The 12,170-nt window shown below is 46.1% G+C and overlaps 1 protein-coding gene across 14 annotated transcripts in view; it reads left to right on the top strand.

Annotated features, from left to right (window-relative positions):
* Positions 1 to 12,170, top strand: part of DGKG (diacylglycerol kinase gamma) — a 191,323-nt gene that overhangs the window by 123,870 nt on the left and 55,283 nt on the right. The window contains exons 21-22 of one of the 14 annotated variants that reach the window (XR_010383838.1): positions 6,568 to 6,797; positions 7,647 to 8,124. The exons of 12 other annotated variants lie outside the window; for them this stretch is intronic. The gene's annotated coding sequence lies outside the window, so the exon portion shown is untranslated. Of the gene's footprint in view, positions 1 to 6,567; positions 6,798 to 7,646; positions 8,125 to 12,170 lie in introns of those variants that run through there. One more of the 14 variants, XR_010383837.1, reaches the window with a different exon arrangement.

Here is a 12,170-nt window from a genome sequence, read left to right as displayed (position 1 = left end):
AGGAGGGAAAGTAGAACAGCTAACAGGATCATCGTGAAGTCTGATGAGAGCCTATGGCGGTCACAACCAGCTTGTCTTCTTCAGGCATTCGTTATAGTAGCATCAGTTAAAGTGCATTCCACGGGATGTTAAAGGGCGAGTCCCAGGAAGACAAGGGAGTTCAATCATTGGAAAATTCCAAATTAAATATATTTCTTTTCTGTATGATAATGTAGAGCCTTTAATATATGTAGATTCTAACCTATTGAGACCATGCAAAAGCAGGATAAAGTATTTAGTTTCCCAGATTTAATTAACCACAGAGTCCTCCTACACCAGAGCATCTTAAGAGACCAATATTTTGCAGAATTCGCATTGCTGAACACCAGATGAAAAGGAATACACGTACTCAAATGACCCATAGACTGTCCCTTCTGGCCATGGGTGTGGGGACAAGTCACACTTCTAAGGGAATCCTGGTTAGTATCTCTAGCGACTCTGGTCTCTCGGATAGGGAACTAAGGGATGTGGGGCAGAGGTGATGCTCTAGTCTCTTCCTCAGTCATGAGTCAAGGTTCTAGGAGGAACAGGCATGTATGGGGCACAAGAACAGTTCTGTAACTGATCTGAGAATGACTGTTCCTCTGGACCGTGGATTTCGATTCTGGAATGACAGGCCACTTGGCAAGGAATCTGGAGCTTGTCACATAAACCAAGAAAAATATTTTTGGCCAGAGACTTGGAGACCAAACAGGAAAGTTTTAAAATGAGATTTAAAGGGGATAAAGTAGAATGTTCAAATGAAACTCGAAAATCACAGCCCACAGAGGGGCAGCAGGTGTGAGCTAGAAATAAGAGGCCCCACAGAGGGGGTGCCAAGCAGTTCTCCAAGGGACTGGCAGTGGGCTCACGTCCACACTGGGAGCACATTTGCCAGCTGCACTGGGAGGGGGCAAAGTGAGCGGGTCAAGTTCATTGCGGGAGGCAAGCATGACCTCTGAGACAGTGGATGGGTCTCACAGTGGACTGGGGTGAGTAGAACACACAGCCAGAAGGCCATGCTAGGTGAGGGTGACACGTTCTGGTGATCACAGTCACTGAGGTGGATGTTAGAAATGTATACACAAGTACACAAGTAAGTCACAAAAATGTCAGAGTGGAAGTAAAGCCAAGCACACATGGGTGAGATTTTCAAAAGGGCAAAACAGAAAGGATTTTGCTGGCGGTGGATACTCCAGTCTTCTCAGGCAGAGGGAGTCTCTGACTGCTGCTTTCCTATTTAAGACTTTTTAAAAGCAGCACAGGAAGAAGATGGAGTAAAGATGGGAAGAGGGTATTTATCAGCCATCTGCCCCATCTGATGAACTGTTGACTTGCCTGGCTAACAATCTCATGATTTAAAAGTTAGAGGAACCAAGGAGGAACCTACTTACTCTGTACTTAATTCTGACTGGGAAGCATCCAACTGGCTCACGGTGTAGAAGGCACAGGAAACGCAGGAGAAAGTAACCAGATCATCGCGTCATTTTATGAAAGCCAAAGGAGGAAATATGGTGCATGCTTGAGGTGTGCCCTTCCCTCACCTTCCTACCTCTTCTGCTGCTTCTTACTTCCTTCTGGTACCTCCAGTCCCATTCTAATAAGAACTCCAGGCCAGATTTCAGGGTGGCCACCAGGGATTTTAGGATGGACAAGTCACCATGTTCCTTTCCCAAAAATGGAGGAGAGCAAAGATTCTTCAATCCAAGTTTAGTAGGAAATATGTATCTCTTGTATTTCAAGTTGGAACTCAGAGCCCATGAGGCCACAAAGTTTTATACATGGCAGGGGAGTTCTGTTGTTTCATTATTTGAGTGTATATTATAGGACCCACGTGTACATTCTCAACTGATATTCACAACAACCCCTGCAAGGTAGGTAATATCATCCCAATTCAGAGATGAAGAAACTAAGGGATAGAGACTAAATGACTTGCTTGCTCAAAGCCACATCGCAACTGACCTGTGGCTTGAACCCAGGCCTTTCTGGCTTCTAAGCAGAGCTTTTTCAGCTCTACCAAGCTGTCTCCAAAACCTGACACTGGATACCTAACGGGCTGATAGGCTTTAGTAGTTACTCTGAGAACCCGGTCTCTACATAACATTGTTTCTATGGGGAAATGTGCTCGGAGTGACAAACAACTGGCTTAACCAAGGAACTTTTGTAACCTGACCTGTCACAAATCAGGCACTGCCTCAAGCTCAGAAAGGCTAGTTGTGGGAAGTAGAGAGGAAAGCAGACTTTATTCAGCCAGCGTCCCCTCAGACACCATGATACCATTCCAGGCTAGCTTGGCATTTGCCGAGAAACAACAGCTTCAAATGCATCTACAAAGTCACCATGCAGCACCTACCACTGAAGATGGATGTGAGGACCATATATGGGGGCCCTTTGTTTCCTAAAGCAGCTAGTGCCGCTCCAGCACACAGTGAACGCTGGATAAGTGGGGACTGAGATGATTCTCAACAGCTGAGGGTGAGCTAGAGTGGAGGGAGTGGCGAGGGAGGGAAAGCTCTGCTGTCTCTCTTGGGGCCTCCCTGGGAATTATGGTAGGGGGAATTACGGTAGGGGGAGGGTGTGGGCCTACTTTTGGGGGTTGCCTCCTGCTCCCTCATACAGTTCCTAGTTTCTGGCCTTGGTTGTTCAGGACCCAGGAAGTGATCTTTCTCAGCGAGAGCTCAATTCCAGCAAGTGGCCTGTCTTCTCCAGGTATTCAGGGCTATGTTCTCATCAGCCATCCTCCCCATCTGCCTTCAGATAGCAGCTATCTGGGCTGATGGACGTGTGAGTGCTGGTAAAGCTAGTTCAGAATCAAAAAGCTGCACAACAGCTGAGCAGTCGTTACAGAACCTCAGAGATCCGCACTCCCATCTCCATTGCCTGCTACCTTCTGGGAGCAGAATTGCTTTCTGCCCCCGTGTTTGACTTTGCTGTCTGAGAACTGTGAGATCAAGCTTATTCAGAGCCCTCTAGCCTCAGCCAAATCGGCCTGAAGGGGATTTTCATTCCACAAATAAATCTTCAAAGGGAGAAAGGATAGCTAAAGGCAGCCAAACTCGGCGAGATTTTTTTAAAACAATTTTTTATTGAGTTATAGTCATTTTACAATGTTGTTTTTTATTTTATTTTATTTTTATTTTTTGGATGGGGGAAGGGAGCTGTTTTCTCTTGTCCAGGACAGATCCTGACTGGAAAAAACACTCAAGAGACTTAGCCCTCAGGAGAGAAAAACTCCAGCTGTCTCACTGGCTCTCTCCTGAGGGTCACCCCCAAAGTGGCAGGACCATGTGATGGACTTCCCATCAATGTGGTAGTTCTCAAGTCGGGCCATGGAGCTTCAGAGAGACCCTGGGACCTCAGAGCAGCAGTGTGTGTGAGCGTGCTCCGTACCACGGATGGGGAGTATAAGAGAAGCCTCCGTGTTTTGGCCAGCACGTGTGCCCTGCATGCACACACGTGTGTCCACAGGTGCTGCACTAGGGGAGGATCTGATTTCCAACTTCAGCAGGCTTCGTGCTGGAGTCCTGTCCTTAGGGGGAGATGCTGTCAGGTGCCAGACAGAATTAGGGAGAGACTACCCAAGGAGACTCTGTCCCCAGCCCGCAGAAACAAGCTGTCTTGTGTGCAGGAGAAGGGTCACTGCTCAGTGGGAGTAGATTCTCTGGAGTTCAGAATTAACCTTGAAGGGGTAGGGAGGCTGCTCTGGACCCAAGGCTGGTAGATTTGGCCCTTTGTTATTCTGGGGCAAGAATGGAGACCAGAGACCAGTAGGGAGACCCACACCACAGACTCTGTGGGGAAGAACGCCACAGGGTCTTTAGCCGGCCAACCTCGAGCTGAATCTCATGGCCTGAGTAGTAGCTGTGATCAAAACTGGTCCACAAGCATGAATGAGAATGACCCGCAGCTTTGCAGTCACTGGCTCTTATGGCTTCGCCTGACCTTTCCACTTCTCTAGAGGCTTTAGGGGCATAGCAGGAGCTCAGGGGAGTGGAAAGGTAAGGGATGAAGTTGGGAAGTTTGGAGCTGGGGTTTGAATTCCAGCCAGTGCATCCTCAGGGACTGGTCTCAGTTTCCTAATATGTACCATGAGAAGGCTGCTATGGCTTCAAAGGGGACCACAATCCAAGCTGGTATGGAGTGGTAGTTCTGCATGCATCCAGGTACTATCAAATAGTACACTACTTTTATTTATTTGTCACCAGCCCCCACCATGGGTGCCATATTGAGTAAGATTTCTGTCAGCCATAAAGCTGTGCTAAGTAATCATTCATTCTCCACCTTTATGACTCAACAGCATCCATTTGCCATTCACTCAGTTCATCTGATTACCAAGAGTAACCAGTGTAAGTGATTTTCTTCCATTCCACAACAACAACAACAACAAAATTTAACCCACTGTGCAGTCTTTGTTATGAGTAAATGCACAAATACTATCCCACATTAAGAAATGTTGATAGCAACTCATGGACTCCTTCCATACTTTGGACTATTCTTTGGGACCTGTGATCTCCTGGCTGGGAATCCCTAGACCCCAAAGTCCCCTTAAGTGCAAACGATCTGCCATCTGTGATTTGGGGGTAATTTTTCACAGATGAAAATGACTTAAGAAGTGTCCTCATAGGTTATTAAGAAGGTTCCCTATTTATACTATAAAACAAATAGAGGCCAGGCAGGCTTTCCTCCTTCCTTGGCCTTTGTGTTTTCTTTAGCCCTTCCTTGAGTTCTCCCTCTTATTCCTCACACTTCTGCCCACCCCCTCCTGGTTCTGGTCTCCCGTCCCCCAGCCCATTCACACCCCTTAGATTATCCTGAGTGCCATGAACATCAGTCTTGTCCCCAGTATGGAAAAAAGCCAGGGAATACCTTGCCCCTTGAGCTGAGCCAAGACAAATCTGTTGGCAGGAACAGCGGGCACAAGAGTCACACTCAGAGAACAAAAACAGCTGTTTATAAAGCCTGCTTCCTGGTTGCTGGGGGCTCACTTTCCCTTGTACCAAAGGGGCCACTGCCTCCTCTTGGAAAAGGTCCTTCCATCCATAGCTCTGTGCCGGGGGGTCACCGAGTGCCGTTCCAATGAGCAGTGAGAGCAGGGGACAGCATGCAGGGTGGATTAGATGTGGTGACAAGCTCTTTGATGGGCCAGGGCAGCTGGGTGTGCGGGTGACACAGATGGCCTCTGCAGCACCTGTGAGGTGACGGTCACGGGCCCCTTGCAGGACTTCACATCCTGGCCTTAGAACTAAGCCCACCTCCCTTGGTTTTTCTTTTTCTTTTTTCAACCTTTGATCTGAACTTTGGTTTATACAATTATTCAATGTCCAAAAGCACTTGGGATTCAAATAATGTAAAATGTTAACAGATAAAGTGTTCTCAATATTATCAGTAAGATCTGTCATTCAACTCGAGTTGCATTTGCCCGTCCTGTGCTGCCGTCATACCCATCTGATTGTGCTAGGTTGTTATTTTCTGTGACAGTCTGCCACAAGTCTGCTCTTCAGTAGTAGCAGTAACACCACCCATAACCCAGCGAACCCATAATATTCAGTGATATCATTTGCTTTTGTTTTTTAATTAAGATGAACCTTATGAAAATGTATAATTAATGTACTGAAGCAGCTGGTTGGCTAGGCATTGTGTCCCCTGGATGTGTAGTTTGGGGCCTTACGGTGTTCTTTAAAAAAACTGAATTAGTTGCCAACTTTAATAATCAGGAGATTTTACATAAAGAACACACATCTCTGGCATCTTTGTAAAAAATGGCAGCTCTGGCAATGGTTGGGCCCACACCCCAACATGGTGGTGGTTGTGGAGCACATGGGCCCCCCACCACACACACACCTCATCCTGTGCCACGTTGTTCAGGGAGCTTGGAGAAACCTCAGAAGTCAGTTGCTCCGAGTCCTTCATTGTAGGATGAGGAAACTGAATCCAGGAGACCCTGAGTAACTCTTGTGGGGTCATATTCTAGTGTGTATGAGGCCTGGGGCTACAAGGCGGGTCTCCTGCCCACTGGCCCAGTACGGCCTCCACATTCTGTCCCCTTAGCGCACCCCACAATGCCACCTTGTGTAGCGCCTGCTTCACCAGGCTGACACAGGAGGCCTGACTGACTGTTTGAGGCATGACCCATTCGGGGAACCTGGTTATCAAAGTCCAAACCACAAAGAGGAACACCTTCACGTTAAGGGCTCCTATTTCTAGAAATAACTACAGTGTCCTCTTTGTAGCCTTCTAAGCCCAAAGAAATGTTTTCATGTTTGGATGACTTCAAAAGTCTATTGCCCTTAAAACTTCCTAGATTATCAGAAAAGGGCCATCAGAAGCTCACTGCCTTTGCTGGTAAAAGTGCCCAGCAGCTAGCTTGGTTGTACTTGTGGACATCTTTGAAAACAGGCTATTCATAGGCTGTTAGGATGGTGACCAAATCTAGCCCTAAATTGCTGACAAATATAAAAGAACATTTTTAAGTAGTCTCATTTTTCCCTCATCTGTCAAATGAAAAGATTCAACTAACTAGTGTGCAATCAGTGTTATTTTCTTATAAAGCAGGGGGAAATTAAGAAAGCCCCGAAATAGAGTCAACCCACGATGTCCCTGCTGCTATTTGCCACGCCTCCCTGTGAATGAGAGTCCCTTGGAGCCCAGACGAGGGTCTTCTGCCTCAAGAACAGGCTCACCTGGGTAGCTTAGAGCCTCACAGTGAACCTCGGAGTTTCGTGGACCTGGAAACCAGCCTCAGGACAACTGGTTAAGGATTAGTCATCTCCAGCTGAAAGGTGATTATGAGAAGGAAAGAAATGGTGGGCCAAAAAAAATTCAGGAAGAGAGATGAGGAAAAAGCAGTCCAGAAGTCATTAAAACATGGTTAGTTTTATTTTCTTCAAAAATATTGGCTGCCTGGGATAGACCCCCACACTGCTCCTGTCCCTACTCCTGCAGCAGTGGGGGAATGAGTCTCCCACTGAGTGGGTTTCCTAGCAACAAGACAGAACAGTCAGGGAGCGCTTACCATGCGTTAAACACCTGCTTGGTGCTTTGCATTTGCCACATGAGCTTCACAACTTTGCTGGGTAGAGAATAATATTCCCACTTTGTAGAAGAAGAAATAAAGGGTCAAAGAACTTAAACTGTCTAGCTAGAAAGTGGCAGAGTCAGGCACGAACCCTACCTTCTCGGATTCCAAATGCCATGTTCTTATAAAGTGAAAATGAAACAGACAAAAACCAGAGCTGTATGTAGCAGGGACAAACCTCCACCATGGGCCAAGAGTAGAATGCTTGGGGAGACACCTTCAAAAGACAAGAAGAACGCTGGCATTCAGGCTGTCTGCTTGGCAGGGAGAGTGGGGGCTGTCTCCCACCTCACATTATAGGGTATCATATGCCTACAGGCTTTTACCAAAGACTTTGGAAAGGTGCTGGTGCTGGTAGAACAAAATGGGAAAAGGGAAAAGGGGAAGATGAGGCAGAGAATTTGCTTCAACCTGTGAAATTCTTATTTGTATCAACAGTGCCTACTCACAGGATTCTTCTGAGAATGAACAGGATAATATATGTAAAACGTTTAGTAGAGCGCAAACTGAAAAGCCCAAAGCCTCCCTGACGAGAGGCTTTCTCTACTTCCAGATCCACAAACAACCTGTCAGCACTCCGTGCTATACAGATCTGCTCTGCCAGTGTAGACAGAACCAAAGACTCCAGATGACCGCTCCCTGGTGTCTTGGTATGCAGTGACAGTAGGCTGGGAGTTTGGTTACTTCCTGTTCTCAAAGCAGCTGAAAAAGGGAGCAGCCAGTAACCTTCAGGGAACCCCGCCTCAGGTAGGCATGCCCATGAAGTCCTTGGCAACAACACACCAACATACACAAAGAGAGGGTCTGTCTTACCTTCTCTATGTCACTTGACCTCCACCTCAGGGCCCACCATTAATGGCTGACTTCAAACAGGTAGAATTCTGGGAGCCATCTCTCCCTGATCAGCCTTTATCCAGGCAGGAATTTCTTCTTTTCTCTGTCCCTACCCCCATGGCCCCTGCCTTTGTACTTTCAACCATTTTGGTAGCTAGGACAGAGGCAACCAAAGTAATCCCCCTTTATATTATCTCGAAGGCTAGTGGCTATTTTTCTGAGTAACCAGGGAGGTGGCCTTCATTAGGAAGAGAGTACTTTGATTATTGCAGGGCATCAGCAACACTCAGTCAACAAACTTTTAATGTATATGGGAATGAAGGCCGTCGACCTGTTCTACATGATTTTCATTTAATATTTATAATATTCTGTGAATTAAGCACAAGCCTATTTTATGAGTAAAGAGGCTCATAAAAGTTAAAAAATTGCTCAAAGTTATACAACCCGAAAGGGCAGAGTCAGAGTTTGAACCCTGGGCTCCTTGATTCCATTCTGGGGTCTTTGCATTAGGCTGCACTGCCCCCTCTTACCAAGAACAGCTGAGAGTGGCCCACTTGAACCTGAAGTGGGAGTTGCCTAAAGAGCATTTGTGTTTGTCTCCCAGCCCAGCCTTCCCTGTTTCACTCTGTGTAATGTGTAGTTCAGGGGCACTGCCTCTGCCTCATTGCTGGGTGAGCCAAGAGAATGAAATGTGCAGGGTGTCCTGGGAGCATCTAGCCTTTCTAGGGGTCAACGTTGGTCTCCCTCACTGTCTGAGACTGTGTAGATTCAAGAACGGGAGGTTCCTGTGACAAATCCAATTCAAACTCCTCTAGAACTCACCTGGCCTCCAGGACCCGAGGGAATCTGACACTCTTCATCAGATAGTATTTCCTAGCATGTGATGCAACCACTAACGCCCCAAGCCCTTAAATACATCCATTTCACAGCCTGGTGAAGGAGAATCACAGCAGCCAAGTAAGTGTAATAGGAGCACAAAACACCACACCACACAATATGCAAAAGCATGCTAAGGAAGGGTAGCAGGGCGGCAAAGCACAGGCTCGGGGGTCAGTCAGGGGGCAGTGCCCCCTCGGCACTTACTTGCCCGGCAACCTTGGGCAAGTTACTTACCCTCCCCAAGCCAAGTCTTTTCTTATTTGTAGCCAACAGTACCTACTTCTTAAGGTTCTATTTTTATTTTTTAATTGATATATAGTTGATTTACAATTTGTGTTAGTTTCTAGTGTACAGCATAGTGATTCAGTTATATACATATATAATTCCTTTTCCTATTCTTTTTCATTATAGGCCATTACAAGGTATTGAATATGGTTCCCTGTGATGTACATTAGGACCTTGTTTATTAGGACCTTGTTTATCTAAAGAATCTAAAGAGATAGTGTATGTGAAATGTTTAGCAGAGTGCAAAACCAAAGAACTATAGGAATAGAAACTATTTACTTCTAACTAAAATGTGCCTGAGTTAACAGAGGAGAAATAGAAGCTCTTCGATTTTGAGCACATAGTCTCCTGTGGGTCAGAGGTCAAATGTTAGAATCTTGGTAAAGCTATTAAAAATATGGAAACTCTGTGAGGCAGAGATCCTGCCTCTCTTATTCATCACTTTTTCTCCAGGCGCTTTGTGGTACGTGGCCCATACTAGGGGTCACTAGATGATCTATGAATGGATGAATGTTGGATGCATGGATGGATAGATGGATGGATGGGCCAAAAAAACAGAAGTGCCATCCTTCAGTTACAAAGAGGACTGCCACTGGAGAATTCATCTCCTGGGTCCCCTCTCTCAGTGAATGGCACCTGCCATCTATCATGCCATCTAAGACAGATCTTTTAAAAGCACAAATCTGTTCAGGTCACTACTGCCATGCATCCCCCACCAGTATTCCCACTTAAGAATGGTCCACAACACTCTGTAAACTTTAAGATAAAGGCTAAACACCTAAGTGTGGCATCCCCAGCCTTTACAGTCTTGCTTCTGTCTGCCTTTCCAGCCTCCCCTGTTCAACCCACCTTTCTATGAGTTCTAGGTCCCCTCCAGCAGGTCTGTGCCCTCTTGCCCTGTGCCAAAGCATGGGCTTCTTCCTCTGCCTAGAATGTTCTTCCCCCACCTTCCGTATTCCCTTCCACTTTCCTCCAAACGCAACCCCAGCATCGCCCCACTAGGATGCTTTCTCTCACTGCCCCTGGCCCCACTAAGAATTAGATGTCCCTCCTCCTCAGTGCTCCCAATGCTTAGTACTTAGCTCACTACACTATGGTCTGACTCCTTATCTGCCCTTCCCAGGTGCCTGGGTCATGGAGTGCTGTGTTTTGTTCTTCATTGTACCTAATACACCTCCATCTAGTCCTGGCACAGTGATTGTTTCTTGAATTGATAAATACTTTGTCTCACACCAAATGTGTACTTTCTCAGAAGCATATTCGCAATCAACATCATGTCTTTGGACACTCGTGTGACCAGTCAAGACAATTAACCAAGGATTGGGGTGTGGTCTATGACTCTGGCAAAATCTGTTAGATTAGACATATGGGGAACGTATATCTTTAACCAAAAGTCTAGACACATGATCTGACAAATATGATCACATATTTTTCTGTTGTAGAAAAATTTGAATATATAATGTCTATGGCTACCCAACTTGATCTGTCATTTTTGCCTTACTATGTTATCCAAACATGCCAACTGAAGACATTGAAATACTAGCTAAGTAGCTAACATTCTTGGTGAGCTTACTATGCAGCAAGCATCTTGTGAGGTGCTTTGCAGTCATCTCATTTAATCTTCTCAACTACCCTTTGAAGTGAATCTTACTATTATCTCCATTTTACAGGTGAGGAAACTGAGGCTTAAAAACTTGCCAGAGGTTACACAGCCAGTAGGTTACACAGCCACATCTGTCCAGCAATGGAAGAGCAGTCTGTTTGATCTTCTCAGTCATTCTTCGATACTGACCTAACCATGACCCCTTAACCTTATTAGATCATCAGAAGAGCCACTTCTGGGCAAAAATAGCTTGTGGCTTCTGGAAATTTTTATTAAAACTCTAAATCTCCTGGCAATAACTTTCAAAAGTCATGATTCAGACCAGCAGTGATATTTGAAAACGGAATCATAATGCAAGTCTCCTGGCTACAGAGATGCTCTCGCTGCTGGAGAGAAATGCTCAACCTTGACATTTATGACAGTCTGTGCTTTTCCTGTTACTGGGTCTTTTGCCATTATTGTCTATTGAAAGGCACTGACCCTCATTCTATCCTCTCCAAGGAATCCTCTCTTTCAGGGCTAATCGGTCTGTCCTCTTCCTTGGTTGTCATTTCACTGGGATCTAGAGCAGTATTTCTCAAAGTCCTACCAACTGACCACCTGCATAATGATCACCTGGGCACTTATTAAAATGCATATTCCTGAGCTCCACCCCACAACTGTCACGTAGAATCCTACAGATTGGGGCCCAGGGAGCAGCCTTTTAATCACATTCCCCAGGTAACTCATATGAATACTACTGTTTGAGAACCACAAACGTAGTCCCCTCACAACTCCAGGTGTGATCACTGGACCAGCATCAGCAGCTTGTTAGCAAACAAGGAATTCTCAGGCCCCAGTCCTGAACGACTGAATCAGAATTTGCATTTTAATGAACGCCCTCAGATTTGTATTCACATTACTGTGCATGCGGAGAACTAGTGATCTAGAACAGTGTTTCCTGTGCACATCATGGCATGCACAGAAAACACAAGCACTTGTTTGGCATACAGATGACAATGCCAGCTGTGGCATCAGGCTCAGCCCGCCCCACACCCCAACCTGGCCATCCTGAGGGCTACGGAGTTTGCTATCCGGGGCATACTTGTGCCACCGCACACTGGTTGAGGAGCACTGGTCTACCTAAAATAACCCCAGCCCTCCTAACTCTCTTCATGAGCAGCAGTCTATAAATCTTGCTTATTCTGTTTCTCTCATTTATCATCTCTTTTCCTGTATACTTAGAGTCTGAAAGGCTACTTCCCAGTTAACAAGGCCTTAGAAATCTTCATGCAATGGTCTCATCTTCAAGTTCTGGGTGGACTCTGAGAAATGCAGAGAGAAAAGTTGTGTCTGTCATTCTGAAGAGTCGTCTGCTGTGGCCTCAAGAATACTGGGAAGAAATAAGAGCCTTCTACCCTTTGAAGAACGCTCCATTCCTCTTAGTCCACAGATCTGAGGCGGCTTCCTCTCTCCTGAAGAGTGTGCCAAGAGGAA

The sequence above is a fragment of the Camelus dromedarius genome, chromosome 2 (assembly GCF_036321535.1).
Source record: "Camelus dromedarius isolate mCamDro1 chromosome 2, mCamDro1.pat, whole genome shotgun sequence".
Classification (NCBI taxonomy): domain Eukaryota; kingdom Metazoa; phylum Chordata; class Mammalia; order Artiodactyla; family Camelidae; genus Camelus; species Camelus dromedarius.
Note: the sequence above shows the minus strand (reverse complement) of the source record. Positions and strands in the feature narration are given on the sequence as shown.